The sequence below is a fragment of the Puma concolor genome, chromosome D4, assembly GCF_028749965.1.
Source record: "Puma concolor isolate L17-30 chromosome D4, mPumCon1.1.hap2, whole genome shotgun sequence".
In the NCBI taxonomy this organism is placed as follows: domain Eukaryota; kingdom Metazoa; phylum Chordata; class Mammalia; order Carnivora; family Felidae; genus Puma; species Puma concolor.
The window spans coordinates 9,027,435-9,044,771 of record NC_141679.1 but is presented as its reverse complement, the minus strand read 5'-3'; the positions used below and the strand labels follow the sequence as shown (position 1 = coordinate 9,044,771).

Below are 17,337 nucleotides of genomic sequence, written 5' to 3'. Positions count from 1 at the left end.
GCTATTGTTGATAGCACTACTATAAACATGGAGGTGCAAGTGCCCCTTCCAAACAGTATACCTGTATCCCTTAGATAAATACCTCATAGTGCAATTGCTGGGTCTTAGGGTAGTCCTACTTTTAATTGTTTGAGGAACCTCCAATCCGTTTACCAGAGCAGCTGCACCAGTTTGCATTCCCACCAGCATTGCAAAAGAGATATCTTTCTCCACATCCTTGCCAACATCTGTTGTTGCCTGAGTTGTTAATGTTAGCCATTCTGACAGGGGTGAGGTGGTATCTCTTTGTGGTTTTGATTTGTATTTCCCTGATGATGAGTGATGTTGAGCATTTTTTCATGTGTCTGTTAGTCATCTGGTTGTCTTTGGAGAAGTGTCTATTCATGTCTTTTGCCCATTTCTTCACTGGATTATTTGTTTTTTGGGTGTTGAATTGGATAAATTCTTTATAGATTTTGGATACTAACCCTTTAATTGATATGTTGTTTGCAAATATCTTCTCCTATTCCATTGGTTGCCTTTTAGTTTTGCTGATTGTTTCTTCCACTGTGCCCAAGCTTTGTATTTTGATGAGGTGCCAGTAGTTCATTTTTGCTCTTGTTTCTCTTGCCTCTGGAGACATGTTGAGTAAGAAGTTGATGCGGCCAAGTTCAAAGAGTTTTTTGCCCACTTTCTCTTCGAGGATTTTGATAGCTTCCTGTTTTAAGTTTAGGTCTTTTATCCATTTTAAGTTTATTTTTGTGTATGATGTAAGAAAATGGTCCAGGTTCGTTTTTCTGCATGTCACTGTCCAGTTTTCCCAGCACCATTTGCTGAAAAGATGGCCTTTATTCCATTAGATATTCTTTCCTGCTTTGTCAAAGATTAGTTGGCCATACGTTTGTGGGTCCATTTCTGGGTTCTTTATTCTGTTACATTGATTTGAGTGTTTTTTGTGCCACTGAGTTCTCTAATTCTTTGATCATGCTCTTTGATCATGATCTTCCTCTTTTTTTCAGCTTCATTATTCTCCATATGTTTGTCCTCTGTATCTGTGATTCATTGCTCTACTTCATCCATCATTGACACCCTGGTATCCATATGAGATTGCAGCTCAGTTATGACATTTTTTTATTTTATCTTGACTAGCTTTTACCTCCATAGAAAGGGATTCTAATATGTTTTCAACCTCAGCTAGTATTCTTATCATAGTGATTCTAAATTGTGGCTCAGACATCTTGTTTGTATTTTGCTTGTTGATTAGGTCCCTGGCTGCCATTTCTTCTTGTTCTTTGTTTTGGGGTGAATTCCTTCATTCTGTAATTTTGAAGGAAGAAAAGGAATTATTTTAAAAAATTAAATGAATAAAATTTATAAAAATAAATTTATAAAATTTATAAATAAATTTATAAAAAAATTTATAAAAATAAGAAAATTAAATAAATAAATAAATAAAGATAACACACAAAAAAATCAAAGGATGCTTTATCCTAGGTGTATTTCGGTCTGGTTGTTGAAAGAAGCTTGATAGATTAGAGTAAAAGGGAAAGATAAGGGGAAAAAAGGAAAAAAAAGGAAAACATTTGAAAATTTGAAAACATGAATACAATAAAATAGAATAAAATAAAATGGAAGTAAAATAGAATTTTAAAAATTTACAAAAAGATAAAAAAAAAGTAGAAAAAAATGAAAAACCTTTTTGATAAAAATGAAAAATAAAAATAATTTTTTTCTAATTCTGTATTCAAGAATAAGACAAGAAAAAGAAAAAAAATTGAATAGATGGACCAGCAAACAGAATGAAATACTATTGAAATTACAACCGGTTTCCCCTAGAAGTCGGACAATGAAGCACTTTATCGTCCATAAACTAAGCAGGCAGAGAGACTTGTGCTGTTCCTCAAGTGCCCAGTTGGCCCAGTTGGGTGGGGCTTAGTGTAACAGCTCCGTTCTCCACTAGATGGCACTGCTTAGCTTACTGGGGTGGATTGTTGTGGTGCATGTATGTGCCTATGCACATGAGCGGGAGGGGTGAAAATGGCATCACCAAGATACTCAGTCTCTAGTATCAGAACTCTGTGCTTTCCCTGACAGGCAATCAAGCGCTATTCCTTTGTCTCTAGTTTCTGTCCACTCTCTGCTTCTACACTGTCTGTGACCAAGCCCTTAGGCTGCCAGGAAGCATTTGCCTCCTGAGTTTTATCTGTGTTTCCCGACCCCTCGCTTCTGAGGGACTGTGGCTTTGACCTGTTCTGACCCTTTGGGTCAGGTCTCACTGAGCAATGGCCAGGTGCCAGCCCACCCCCAAGAATGTCCATGAGACTGTGCCAATGCCCAGAGACTGTGGCTGGGTGCCAGCCCACCCCAGAAAAAGTGAGATCGTGTAGCAGCAGCATTTCAGGGATTATGGCAAATCACACCTTGTCTCTGTCCTCTCTCCAAAAGCAAAACAGCTCCCTGCCCTCCATGAGGTCTCTCTCCCCCAGTTCACCTTTCTGCACCATGTGTGTGCTGAGTTCTGTGGTTCAGGTTGTGCAGATTGTGTTAATCCTCAAATCAGTTTTCTAGGTGTGCAAGATGGTTTGGTGTTGATCTGGCTTCATTTCAGGGATTAGAGACACACAAAAAAACATTCCATGCTGTTCTGCCATCTTGGCCCCCTCCCTCTGTTGAGTTGTTTTTAAGTCATGACTTTAATTCAGTTAAATTAAAAATTGGATATTTTTAAAAACTCTTGATCAGCCCTTTGAAAATTGAGATTCATGTTCTTATTTTGTTTGTTTCAAATAATTTACCCTTCTTCATTTTTCTCCCTTTTTCTTCCTGGAATTTCTATTGGGTAGAGGTCTAATACAAACTGTTTCTCTAGTTTTCAGCCCCCTTTCCTATTTTTCATCTCTTTGATCACTTGTTCTTTCTGAGGTTTCTTTAACTTGGCCTTCTGATCATCTTACAGAAGGTTTTCTGTTACCCCATTTTTTATTTTGTATTATTTCTTGCTCTGAATCTTTTTTAAAAAATGATACCTCATTGTTTCCTTCATGCAAAACATTCTCTTATTTCTCTGAGATTACTAGTTAAAATTTTCCTGAAGGTTTTTCGTAGGCCCTTTTATCTTTTTCTGTTAATTTTGGGGTCTCTCTCCCATTTTCGAAAGTTTCCCTAAATATCATTCACCCCTGGTGGTCCATCCCTGGCTAAGAATATGGTGAGAAGAAGCAGAATGAGTGATCTATCTGCAAAGGCAGGGCTGGCTGATGGCAGGTAGTATGGTAAAGCGATAGGTCAGGGATCCAGTAATTTTCCTGTGAATTGCTTGCAAATATCAGTGGATGTTTTCCCTTAAGCTAGGGTACTGGCAATCTGAAGGAAGGGAGTGGGCATCTTAGCATTTGCGGTGTGGACCGAAGTATTGTGTTTTCAGCAGTATTGTGTTTTCTTCCCTGCTTTTCTGTGCCTGATGTGTTCAGCTACATAGCCTGTCCTGTTCCTGTCCTCCAATATACCTGCCAGTTCCTCTGAGTTTGGGGCAGTGAAGGTGTCTGGGCATGACTCACTTCTAGGCAGACTAAGCCTTCCCCACCCCCAATGCCTTCTGAGGCCCCTGGGTTCCCCTAATTGCTGGACTTTCTAGATTTTTGCAGCTTTAATCAGTTTCTCCCCCTGCAGGCTTTATCCACTATGTAGTCAGTTACCACTATTACTGTCTATCTCCTCCAATTTTTCAAAATCTGTCATCTACTGTCATGCACTACTCTATTTGCCTTCATAACTTGGGGGTTTTCTTCTTTATTCTCTGTCATTGTGAAAATTTTCCTGGACAGAATTGAGATAGACTTGCAATGTTCAGATGGCCATATTTAACTGACAGTTCTTTTCCTTACACTGACTCCTGGATTTCTACTCCTGACTGTCTTTGGAGACCCCCCTCACCCTCACCTTCCACCCCACACCCAGCGCTATGGAATAGGGTTGACAGGTTTGGCAAATACAAATACAGGATGTCCAGCTGAGTTTGAACTTTAGAGAAACAAATACTGTATAGAACATAGGTCAACTAAAAAAATTATTGTTTTCCTGAAATTCAAATTAACCTGGTCATCTTATATTCCATTTGGCAACCATGCTAGGAATGAAGCTTCTCACTCTGGCTTTGATGCTATAGAACCCAGTCCTTCCATCTAACCACTTGGTTGGTGCTCACATAACACTCCCTTGTTCTGCCTGCACAGAGGGCAATGCTAGACCTCTCTGTGTTCAGGGCCTTCTGCAACCTTCTGAAACAAAGTGGGCAAAGGTTGGCTCTTTCCAGATTGCATACTCAGCTAAAGAGTTTGAATTTTAGCCTTAGAGCTTGGAAGAATCTCCAAATAGTTTTAGCAATGAAGTGACCTGATCAGATTTGGATTAAAAAATTATCTTAATGTTATACCTTAGAGGCTAACAAGCCTGGGGAGCAGGGAGACCTTTGGATCCCTGTTGTAGTGAATAATTCAAGCAATAACAATATGGCATCCTGAAGCAGGGCAGAACACATGAGAATGGAGAAGAGACATGAGTGGAATATTGAGGAGGTAGGAGCTGCTGGCCTGGGAAATTGAAATCTCTGAAGGGATGGGGAAGGGTTGGAGACGTTTGCTGAGTTGCTGGCTTAGGCAAATGATGGGGAGTAGAGCCTTTCACCAAGACAAGAAACCCAGGAGAACAGATTCTGGGGAGTAGATGGCTTTGCCTTGTCTCCTAAATGATTCTCATTTGCACAGGGGGGAAAGGGTTTTCTTCTGGGAGTCATGAATGTGCTTGGACTTGTCCCAAACTCCAGCAAAAAGAAACCACAAGGATGTACCCTGCTTCGTGAAATCATTTGCAAGTTGTCACTCCTACCCTGGCTGCGAACTCAGCTATTGAGGAAGGCTGCTGATTTCCCAGATACAAGCATTAGAGGGACGTGCTCACGTGATGGTCCTAGCCAACCAACCAGTGGGTGACAACTGTGGCCAATTGTCAGCTCAGCAACTTGGGGACAGAGTTAATCTCATGTTACCTGAGCCCATGGTGAGAGCACAGGGATGGTGGGAGCTGTTCTGTACTCAACCTGAGCGGAGTAACCCAGCCTAGACTGAGACCTGTTAGCACCTGAGGGCGGGGCGGGGCACTGGACCGACTCTCTCATGGGACCATTTTCCTAGCACTTCAGCAGCCTCACTTGCTCTGAACTTTCAGATCACGTCCTTTACATCCAGTTCTCTCCCTGCCCTAAATCACCTGCCTGGAATAATTGTGGCCGAGACAGTTTATCAGCTGCCGTCAGCACATGTCACTCCCCAAGGCAGTGGAAATCCTACGGACTCCTCTGTGGGTGTTCATTTTCTGGCTCACACCAAATCTTATTATTGAATCGAGATGGTTGTGAGTTGAACATTAACTTCAACACCAGTTCTTGGCCCTGTTGATAGTCAAGGCAATGAAGGCAACTGCTCTCTCTGTTAAGCTAATGAGGCAGGGGAAACACTGGGGATGGCAGGTGCGGCCAGCCTTCATCTCTTGAGTGTCTGCGTTGCCCAGGCAACTTCTCCCACAACTGCAAATGGCAGTGTTTTGCTTTTCAACGTTCTTCCGTCTGTCCTGTGTTAGCAAATCAACTGGCCTCTCGTCTTTATTGTCTCAAAGAGGATATAGAATGAACTTGAACGAGCCATCATCTTGGCGATTCAAGGCATGGCTTCCCTTTCTGTTTCTGTTGCCGTTGGTTTAATGTTTTTGTTGTACAGCACAGAAAGCACAATTCTGCATGTGAAATTACCAGCAGAAAAGCGGCAAATTGCCACAGGGCCCGGGAAAAGGAAAGTGGAGTGTTGGGGGGGTACACTTTTAAACTTGTGGGCTGGGGGAAGGTAGTTCTAAAACTCAGGTTTCCAACTGAATCACTGAGCCCATCGAGAAAGGGAAAGAGAGTTTGCAAAACCTGAAGCACAGTTAATTCACATAAGCATTACTGTGCCTGAGTTTGTGTCATTAGATTGTTCATCTTAAGTCAAAGGACAGGGGAATAATAGGTTATCAACAGAGTAGATTGTTCTAAATGGAGAGCTGAGCATACAGAACTTGAGTGGAAACAGGGAGACACTTCACCTTAGGTTATATGAAAAAACATTCATGAACCATGTGAGCTTGCTGTTAGTTTTTTTTTTTAATTTTTTTTTTCAACGTTTATTTATTTTTGGGACAGAGAGAGATAGAGCATGAACGGGGGAGGGGCAGAGAGAGAGGGAGACAGAATCGGAAACGGGCTCCAGGCTCTGAGCCATCAGCCCAGAGCCTGATGCGGGCCTCGAACTCACGGACCGCGAGATCGTGACCTGGCTGAAGTCGGACGCTTAACCGACTGCGCCACCCAGGCGCCCCGCTGTTGGTTTTTTAATGGGATCACCTTTCTTGAGAAATCATGGACTATGATGAATTAAATTCAAGGTTCAAGTTCTTAATGCGCACACACACACACACACACACACACACACACACACACACACACTCTTAAGCATGTTCTGAAGCTAGCCCACTGGTTTCCAAGAAGCACTATCAGGCAGTGGTGAAGAATCTGGCCTCTAGAGTAAAAAGGCCAAGAGGCATGTCCCAGGTCTGTAATCAGCTGAAGGATTTGAGGGAAATTATTCAGTGTCTGAGCCTCGGCGTGTTCCTCTGAAAAGTGGGTGTGACGAAAAGAGAAAAAGCCAGGAGGCATTCAGCAGGGTGCCTGGTACAGTCAGCTATTTTGGGAGATATACCTACATCCTTTCCATCTCTCTGACTCTGCAGCACACCGTCCCATTTCCTCTGTTTCCTCTTGGGAAGTGCTTTCTACATCTCTGCCGCCCCGTTTCGTTGTTGCTGGCCAGGCGCGAGGCCTCGGGGCTCTGGGTCTGCAGAGGAGGCTTGGTTACTTGCCAGGCTGCGAGGACGGGCTCCCCTTGAGGACTGTGTCTGAGACACTAATGAGATCTCTGTTTAACCGTGGCTGTGAGCTCTGCCGGCAGGTGGGGGAGAGCAGAAACACCTTGCACAACAATTAGCTTTTCACAGCCATTAGCAATTTGTAGTCATTAGCACCATGGAAACATTGCAAATAACACTCAGGAAGCAAATACCACTCTGAGCTGGAACAGGGCTTCCCAGCCACATCAGTCCCTAGTGAGTCAGGGGTCTTACAGTGTGATACCCCTGTGCTTGGTCACTGCTGCAAAGGGGACATACAACCCAAAGTGCCTCTGTTCCTTCCCATCACATCTCTGGAAATGGCTGCATCAAAGCTCATGATTTGTTGCAGTGAAATACAAATCTTTCAGAAGGAAAGCCCAGAAGATGAAGTGCATAATAAGGCAATTCTGAACTCCTGCACAGACCCAGAAATCTAAACTGCATTGGAATGAATGGTATGAATAATTGAAATGCAATTTGAACGAAACCCCAGCGCCGTGCTACGATTTAGCCCCAAAGCTGTTCAGAGCCACACTGCCCAACACTGGAACCACCTGTGTGTCTTACAGTAGGGTTTGGTTAAGTAATTGTGCTGCACCTGTTTAATGGAGTATAACACAGCCTTTAAAAATAATAGCCTGGAATTTGGATACCATTAAAAAGGTTAGAAATTACTATTAACGTAGGATTTTTTTTTTTTCTTTGTAAAAATGATTCACACCTAAAAGGGTTGTTTTTGACTGCCGGGAATGATAATGGATGGGTTTTAATTTTTGTTCTTTTGCTTTTCTATTTTATACTCTTTTTCTAAAATAACTGTGTATACATGTGTAATCCTTTTGAATCAGAGAAAGCAAGAGAGAAAAGGAGCTGAGTGAGGCAGTATGCTTTGTCTGGCAAAGAGGATTTAACACACATGCAAAAATTTTAAGCAACTACCTTATTGAAGTCTAACATGGCCAGAAAAAAAACACACAAATACTAAATACACAGTTTGACTCTTCACAAGGTGCATAGACCCAGATGCAGAATGAATCTTAAATACAGTGGTGGTTCTGCTTGTGGTTCCCCACCATGAATCTGGATGGTGAACAATTAGAGCAGAGAGGAGTGGACAGGGAGTCAGTGATCCACGTTGGCAAATTGGAAGCCGGTGATGGTGACTCTGGGAGGAGAGGTGGTGAATCTGTGTTTTACAGAAGCCGTCACGGAGAGAAAGGGAGTGAGAGTAACTTGAATCCCGGGTGGAGAAGCTCAGGGATGTTGCTAGGCTGTCAGGCTCTGGAATCAGTGCTCCTCCAAGAAGAAGAAACGACAGCTGGGCAGCCAGCAGAAGACCAGGACGTTCCTAAGGGCTGGATGACTAGACGGTAGGGGAAGGGATGGAGAAAGGTATATAAGGGAAGTCGGGAAGGCTTACAGGTTAGGAAAGAGTGATCACAAAACCAGTTCCTGGCAATGTGTATAAAAGGTAGAACAGCGGGGAAATTAGAAAGTCTACCTCTGTGCACTGAAGGCCCGTGTGGAACTGAAAGTTGCTCTTGGGGCTAATGGACCAGGGCTGCAGAGCACAAGAGCTCTAGCCTTGTTCAGAAAGCACAGCTGTGTAGGACAGTGGGATCTGACCTGTTTTTTCTTTTTCATTTACTGGTGCATAGGCAAGCACGGCACTCCTTACAACCCCCTTCGCCTAGAAAAACACCCCCCCCCAAATCTTCGCACAGTTACCAGACTTATTTCCCCCCGTGAAATAACTACTCTGTGTGAGCTGTGCAGAGGGTGTACTCTGGGCAAGGGGTGCCTCTGACAATAGGTGGTAAATGTTGAGGACTTTGGGTGATGATGGCATAAAAGCCACCCCCCCCCCCACACACACACCCCAAAAGAAAGTCAGCTGGGGAGGACCATGCTTGGGAAGTTTTCATGGACGCCATTTTGTCAAAGGCATGCGCCTACGAATTGATTTTCTTAATTAACTCAGCGGTGGCAAGTTGGCATGCATACTCCGTGATCTGACAGCTGGATGTGATACTTTGCAAATACCTCTGGTTAGGTCGTAACGTCCTGTCTTGTCGCTTTCAGATTTGCAAGGATAGGGGCTCTGTGGTAAATCATTTCTACATCCCAGTGCATCCTAAAGTGCCTGGCAGGTACAACACGTTGACTAAATGCTTACTAAATGTATAAAACACACGTCCTGAATTTTCCAGGACAATGCCAGTTTAAATACTCCATCGGTTATATACGCTGATTTAAATTCAGAACCTTTGATCCCTGTAGAGTTTGATCTAACTGTGGTTGGAGAAAACTGCTGAGGATTCTCAGGAAATACTTCTCAGTGGTAGCTGCAATACCAGTCAGTGTTGATCGTTCTTCTCTAGCATTCTTTGGCTCTAGTGAGGGTCAGACAGAAGTAAAGAAGTTCCTAGCAGGGAGGGAAGCAAGAATTTTGTAAAACCTAAAATTGAATCCTAATCTTCATGCTTCACCAACTTCAGAAATTTGTTTGTTTGTTTTTAATTTTTTAAGTCTAGTTGACACACCGTTAAATTAATCTCAGGTGTAAGCATAGAAATTCAACAAGTTTATGCCTTATGCTATGCTCACCACCAGTGTGGTTACCATCTGTCACCCTACAACGCTGTCACAGTCCCATTGAGTATATTCCCTATGCTGTGCCTTTCACCCCCATGGCTTATTCATTCCATAACTAGAAGCTCGTATCTTCCACTCCCCTTCACCCAGTTTGCCTGTCTCCCTATCCCTCTCCCCTCTGGCAACCGTCAGTTTATTATCTGCATTTATGGGTCTCTTTCTGCTTTTTGTTGACTTACTCCTTTTTTGTTAGATTCCATATATGAGTGGAATCCTATGACATTTGTCTTTCTGACTTATTTCACTTAGCGTGACACCCTCTATGTCCATCCATGCTGTCGCAAATGGCAAGATCTCATTTTATGGCTGTGTAATATTCCACTGTGTGCATACACACGTTCCAGAAGTTATTATAACCAAAACACCTCCTAAACAAACATTTAGTGACTCTTCCTGAGTGCCAGGATCATACCCAAAGTTAAAAATGCAAAAGTTAGAGGGGCGCCTGGGTGGCGCAGTCGGTTAAGCGTCCGACTTCAGCCAGGTCACGATCTCGCGGTCCGGGAGTTCGAGCCCCGCGTCAGGCTCTGGGCTGATGGCTCGGAGCCTGGAGCCTGTTTCCGATTCTGTGTCTCCCTCTCTCTCTGCCCCTCCCCCGTTCATGCTCTGTCTCTCTCTGTCCCAAAAATAAATAAAAACTTTGAAAAAAAAATTAAAAAAAAATACAAAAGTTAGACACTGAATCTACAGACATGAACTAGAAAAATGGTAACACAAGTTGGATAGTGTTTGTATCCTGTAAGATGTGTTTGTTTACAAGTAGCAGGAAAAAATTGTGGGTAAAACAGTAGAAATTTTTAATCATCTCACGAATTATCAAAGTCTAGAAGTCATTGGTTCCAGATTGGTTCAGCAGTTTAATGATATCATCTAATCTAATGATATCATTCTGTCTTTTCACTGTTTTATCCTGTGCCCTTTGGCTTGTTGCCTCATGATCACAGAATGGCTGCTGTAGCTCCAAGTATCATGTTCCCATGCAATTACATTCAAGTCAGGCAGGAGGGAACTGGCTGTTACTCTTTGTAGCAGAAAACATAAATCTTGGGAGAAGACATCATCAACAGATTGTCTCTTTAGTCTCACTGGTCAGAATTGGGTCACATGCCAGCTCCCAAGTCAATCATAGGGAAAAGGGAATGGAATTGCCATGTTTGGCACAAACCAATTATGTTGCATTCTGTCAGGCTGGGGGAAAGTTGCTCTCTTCCTTGAGCATGTTCCACTCCTTAGAAATGGGGACTTCATGACCTAAAGAAGATAGAAAGAAGAGAAAGTCACCGACTGTGTGTGCCCCTGGCTTAAGCTTAGAGTTGTGCCAGGTCAACATACCTGATTTCTCTGATTTGATGCCCTGTCTTCAGCTCTCAATCCCTTTTCCAGAGTAAGGCAAACAGTCCAAGGCTACTGGCAAACTCTGGCCCTTCACGAACACTGGCCTGAGTGCTGTCAGACTCTGCTTTGGCCCCATTCTTCTTTTTTTTGTTGTTTTTAATTTTTTTTAGTGTTTATTTATTCTTAGAGACAGAGCATGAGCAGAGTAGGGGCAAAGTAAGAGAGGGACACAGAATCTGAAGCAGGCTTCTGGCTCTGAGTTGTCAGCTCAGAGTCCAATGCAGGGCTCTAACTCACAAGCCATGAGATCATGACCTGAGCCGAAGTGGGACACCCAACTGACTGAGCCCTCCCAGGCCCCCCCAGTGCTTTGGCCCCATTCTTGAGCTCTCTTAACCTTAACTGCTCAGTCTCAACCAACTCTTAAAAATGCAGCTTGTTGATGTGAGTGGGAGCCTGGAATGCTGGAGGGGAAGGGTGAAAGTCAGGTCAACAGAGGAGATCGAAGCTGATTTTCTTCCGCAGACACAGAGCTCCCTTGAGGATTCTGAACCCCCATGACTTCTGAGTGGGAAGACGGAGAAAGCCCTGCAAGACAGCCAGGATTTGCCACGGATGCAGCTGAAAAGTCTGAGAAGAAGGACAAGTAGATTTTCTTCGTGACGAGCACTGCGTTCTACTTCGTAGAAGCACCCAACAGAGAACTAAGGAGTGGTCTTGAGTCTGGGGAAGAAAGTCAAGAAGCACTTAGAGGACATATTTTTGAAGGGTGTTACTTTGGCCAACACACCGATAGACACAGGTTCTGCAAGGCAGTGTAAATTTACTAGTACTGTATGTAATATGATACGATACAGCGCCAGGCAGTGCAATAAACGCAATACACAATAAGGTAGGGCATGTAATAGGTAATGTAACCTAATATAATCCTATCTATCGATACAATATAATATAACAGTAACTAAATTTTATTGAGCACTCATCCTGTGATAGACCTGCTACAATGTATTCTCCTTGCATGACTACTTACGATATTCACAGTGCATGTTCCATTATGACCCAGAGATTGGTAACCTGCCCAAAGCCACTTCATCAGATGGTGGACTTGAGACTCTAGGGCCCAGGGCTGTCTGCCTCTGGTTTGCCTTTTCCCTACTGGGGTGTTAAGGAATGTTGTGGTGACAAGACCAGGTGGTGGCAGCAGGCAAGACGGGGAGAGAGTTGAAGTGAAAAATAGCTCATTCGGCTGGCTAGGGAAATAAAAGAAACAACACCAAAGAGTTATTTTAATTCTGCCCAAATGTTCAGAGAACAAAATAGTTAAAGGTTTCTTGTTAAACACAGTTCAGGAGAGTAAAGAAGAGGAAATGCTGTACCGATAGGAATTATACAAACAGATAAACTTCTTTTTCCAGCATAGAATCATGCAAATTTATGCATGCATTATGAAGGTCTTGCAATTCATTTGTACATCTCCACAGTCATTCTCTGCCTGGATAGTTGGTTCATTTCGTCACTAACTCCAACACTCACTTTATTCTTTCCTTCCTTCATTTATTTACCCAGTCACTTGTCAAATGTTTATTCAGACTCTTTCATGCACCCCTACCAAAAAGGATAATGAAGGTTTAAGACTTAAAAACAAACAAACAAACAAACAAACAAACAAACAAACAAAAAACAAAAAGCTGTGTCCTCTTGACTTAGATGGGATGGAATTAAGAGATAGAGATTTTCTTCTTTAGTTCTGCTTTCAGCTCTCCAGTATTGGGAAGGGCTGTCTGCTCTGGACAGACCTCCTTTAGTTCTCTGGCATTGCCATACTATAGAGAGTTGCCTGTCGCTGATTTGTGACTGGGACACTGTGAAGAACAGAGGACGTATCTAATGCCCGGTGTCTGTCTGATTGGAGCATATCCTGGTTCAGGGACCTCCTGTGAGTTTCCATAGGATCTCGAAGACATCAGAGTGTCCTGGAACTAATGAACACAGGTTGGTCCCTTTAAAATTTCCCTCCCCAGGGGCACGTGTGTGGCTCAGCCAGGTAAGTATTCGACTTCAGCTCAGGGCAGGATCTTGCAGTTCAGGAGTTCAAGCCCTGCCTCGGGCTCTGTGCTGACAGCTCAGAGCCTGGAGCCTGCTTTGGACTCTGTGTCTCCCCCTCACTCTACCCCTCCCCCACTTGTGTTCTGTCTCCCTCTCTCTCAAAAATAAAACATCAAAAATAATCAAAATTTCCCTCCCACCTAGGGAGGGCACTAGACTATGGGTAGGGCAGGTGCCTGGGAATTCTCTAAGCCCATTCAAGAGCTACCTGTGGAAACTGGATGGCTGATGGCCATGTCCCTGATCTGGCCTTTTGTCTTGACTCGCAGATCCGAATGAAGGTCTCATCTCTCCAGAGCATTGCTCTCTATACTGAAAACCTAGCAATGAGCAACATTCTTTCCCCTCTAGAATCGTCCACACTTCTATTTGGCCTCTCTTAGAGTTCCTGTTACACAAATTCCTCAGACTAAGACACTCCCCCCACCACCCAAAAATCATCCCATCCTGAGAAGGTGTTCCAGATCACCCAAGAGGACCTATGTCGAAATGGCTTGCTACAGTGATGGCAAATGCCCTAAGCAGGTTTCTCCATCTGAGTCAGGCAATCTCCATAAGTTCCATCCCATTACAGCGATGCTCTAGAAAAATGTGTATTGGTGTGATGGAATGGACACTGGAATGAAACTCAGAACACCACCCCCACGACCACCACCACCAAAGCCTGGGTATTTCTTCCTGCTCTTTGCTATGCCCAGATTTTCTCTACAAAATAAATAGTTCAGATTAAGGCTCCAGATCCTGTCAAGCTTGGAGAATCTATGACTTTTCGAGGGCTTTGTACATTATCTGCTTTGGCCGTTTGCACTGAGTACCAGACTTCAGAGACTTAGCACACCCTAACGTTCATTCAAGTGGCCAGTGTGTTTGGGCTCAGTGGTATACATCTACCCAGCGTCTCTGGCCTTTGGAGTGCAGGAGGTAGATGGAATTCCCACCCTCATCCTGGGGGAGACACAGCAGTTACTTTATAAAAGGACGCTATGGTCTCTGTGGGAGCCAGTCTGTCCTCGTGGCAGAGGGCACCCTGAGCAGAGGACCTACTCTGCACCTCCTGGGCAGAATGCTCTGCAAGCCCACAATCTCAAGCAACTAGGAATGGAGAGAGGGCAACAGTCAGTTGCGGTGTGCTTGTTTGGAATCCTAAGTCCTATTTGATCTCAGAGATTCGGAAGCCTGTAGGACCTGGAAATGCTAATGCCCACGGGCAGTGCAGTGTGGCGGAAAGAGAACTGGCTTTGGAATCAGTTCTGGTTTGAGTCTCAGCCCTGCCCTGACTGGCTACGTGACTAGGAGCAGGTCTCCTCAACCTGCTGACTGTGGCTTTTCTTGTCTGTCCAATGAGGAGAATTGGGTCTTCCCTGATAATCTCACGCACTGGTCTTGGTTGGTTACTTTTCCTGCACACAGTGTACATCCCCTCCCCCCAGTCATCTCTGTCATGGTCTAAGGACATTATTAGGGCAGAATAATGATAAAATTGATACTAGTTTCTGTAGCAAATACAACACTAATAACTTGCTACCAGCTGTTAAGCTCCTAATACCAGACACTCTGCTAAGGATTGTAGAAACATTATTTCATTGCCTGAGGTCATCTGGCTATGGTAAATCTTCGGGCAGGACTTCACACAGACATCCTGAGTTCAGAGCCAAGATCTTAACCCTATGCGTGCTTCATTCCTCGTGACCAACCAGCCAGATTTCTTTGTAGTCCTGACTGGCAGAGAACGAGACGTGCTGGGTTCTCCACGAACATTAGTGAACAAAACCAATTAAATCCTTTAAAACAGGCGAACACAGCAACTTTAGAATATCGTATGTTAAAAGATGTTTTGTGGAGAAGAATGAATAGGAAAAAATGGGATCCTATGTTCACTAATAGTTAAACAACACTGCCTACTATCTTAAGTAAAGCTTTCTCTTTGGCTCATACAAAATGGGCATCCAATCCAACCATCCACCCCCCTTCACCATCTCTAAAAGAAATAATTTGTGAGCACCTGCTTTGCTCCAAGCCCCCAAGCAGTGGTCAGACCCAACAGTGAATGAGGTGTTCGTGCCCTCCAGGATTGTTCCAGAGGAATATGTTAGTAGGTATACAGTTAGATCATGAACGTCCTGTGTTAGGGCATGGGCAGGGTACCAAGGACAAGTAGACAATAAAAAACTAACACAGTCTGAGATTATTAATGAAGGCTTCCCAAAAAGGTGACAGCTAAGTTGAGTTAGAGTCAAACTGTTGCAAAGGAGAAGATGAGGCCTTGGTTGGGAAGGGCGAAAAGGAGCAGCACACTTCAGGACGTGGGAGCATCCTATACGATGGCTAAGAGGCAAGAGAGGCGAGATCCAACCAAGGAGCCAAAGGAAGTTCCAAATGGCTGGGGAACAGGGTCCAAAGACAGGGTTGGTGAGAGCTGAAAAGAGTTTGAATATCCCGCGCAAGAGTTTGAATTTCATTGCAATCACATCTGGAATTAATTGAAGGGATTCATGCCATGGGGGATGGGGGGTAGAATGTAGGTCAAAATGGGATTCGTGTGTTTTGAAGGTGATTTTGAACACAGCATGGAGAATGGTTTAATACGGGGGAAAGGAGGACGACAGCATACAGAAGATAGAACCCTTTCGAGAGCATTTGGAATAGTCCAGCCCAAAGATGAAAATGACTCAGCCTGGGATTCTGGCAGTGGGGCTGGGGAAAAGTGGGTGACACTGAAGGAGGTTGAGAGAGGTGCTGTGATCAAGACTGAGTGAAGGTGTGGTGAGGGAGGGCACAGCTCAGGGTGGCTATGTCTGTGCCAGGCTCTTGGTCCCTGAGAATAAGGGCTGATATGTTTTGTTCCAGGTTCTTTCTAATTGAGGTAGAATTGCTTTGTGTCCCCAAATTTATGAATCCACCCTCATATATATATATATTATATATTATATATATATTTATATTTTATATTTATATTTATATTTTATATTTATATTTATATTTTTTATTTATATTTATATTATATATATATATATTTGTCTTTAAGTGTGTTAACTAGGGCAATGTGAACTGCTGTATCAAACTCAAAACTTGCAGTGGTTTATCCTCATAGAAGTTTCTTTCTTGCTCATGTGGGACTCTTTGCAGGTAAGCCAGTGGCTTCCCTCTGCATGCAGGTTCAAGAAAGCAGACTTCTTTCCATTGTATGGCTTTGCCACTCCCTAGGGTCCCAGTGTTCTTAGCATTCATCTAGTAGAGGGGGCAAGAGAGAGTGGAGAAAGCGTCTTTGCTGCTTAGAAACCTCATTTATATATCCTTAGTGAGAGCTTGTCACATTTAGCTTCTCCTAGTTGACAGTTGTTGATCATAGGAATGACACAAATGTTTCATTTCTCTGGTTCAGATAGTGATGGAGGATGACACTCCTTGACGACACAAAGGACAGGGAAAGGACAACTCAGGAGCTTTCCATCACAGGTGAAACCATGACCATTGTACTGTCACTGAGCAGAGGGCATGGAGATATGAAAGATGGAAATGGTGGGTTTAAGTTCTGGCTCCATTGGCAACTTATAGCATGAGTTGTGCAAGTCACCTTGCTTCTGTGGACTCCAGTTTCCTCATCAGTGAAACAAATGGATTGGGCTATACCAGTGTTGCCCCAAGTGTGTTCTGTAGAACACTAGTTCCATGAAAATCTATGGGAAAATCTTTTCTGGGAAAATGGTTTTAAGAAATACTGTGAACTTGAAACTTCTCCTTGAGGGTAGTCAAGGCTTATAGGCATACTGAAGGGTCTTGGAAATCCTGTGGTAAGGAACCTTGTTCGGCTTTCTTTACATTGACTTCTTCTAACCTTGAGATGTGGAATTTACATTATTAATTTCCAAAATTAATGTTTTACCACGAATCATTGGGGGCTATAGTACAGAGAGGTTTGGACTGATGTCAGCAGAATGAGTTCTCTCAGTAGCTAAGCCTCAATAAGGTGAAGAGGAGAAGCTGAGAACCGTGGTAAGAAGGTAGGCACCTTTCATGTGCCAAGAAGCTATGAGGACACTGACTCCACACCTAAATGTCCCTTTTCTCTCATTGTGGACCAATCTCTAGACAGTGGAGTCCCTGCATGTAAGTGAGGTTTGTTGCTGCCTGTGAGACTCTGCCTAGACCCCTCCACTGTTCTGCATGGATCCATCTCCTATAGACAAGCTACTGGTGGAGGTCCTAGATGCTCATCAGTCCCACAGATCAGAAAAGGACTTTGTCACTTGTGGGGTGATGAAACTGAAGGGAAATCCACCTCCTAAT

At 43.6% G+C, this 17,337-nt stretch overlaps 1 long non-coding RNA gene across 1 annotated transcript; it reads right to left on the bottom strand.

Moving 5' to 3' along the window:
• Nucleotides 1-10,382: 10,382 nt before the first annotated feature.
• On the bottom strand, nt 10,383-17,040 carry LOC147574697 (uncharacterized). Its single transcript, XR_015243427.1, has 3 exons — nt 16,120-17,040; nt 11,975-12,190; nt 10,383-10,860 (listed from the first exon to the last, which is right to left on the bottom strand). It is a non-coding gene; the product is annotated as an uncharacterized LOC147574697 (long non-coding RNA).
• Nucleotides 17,041-17,337: the final 297 nt, after the last annotated feature.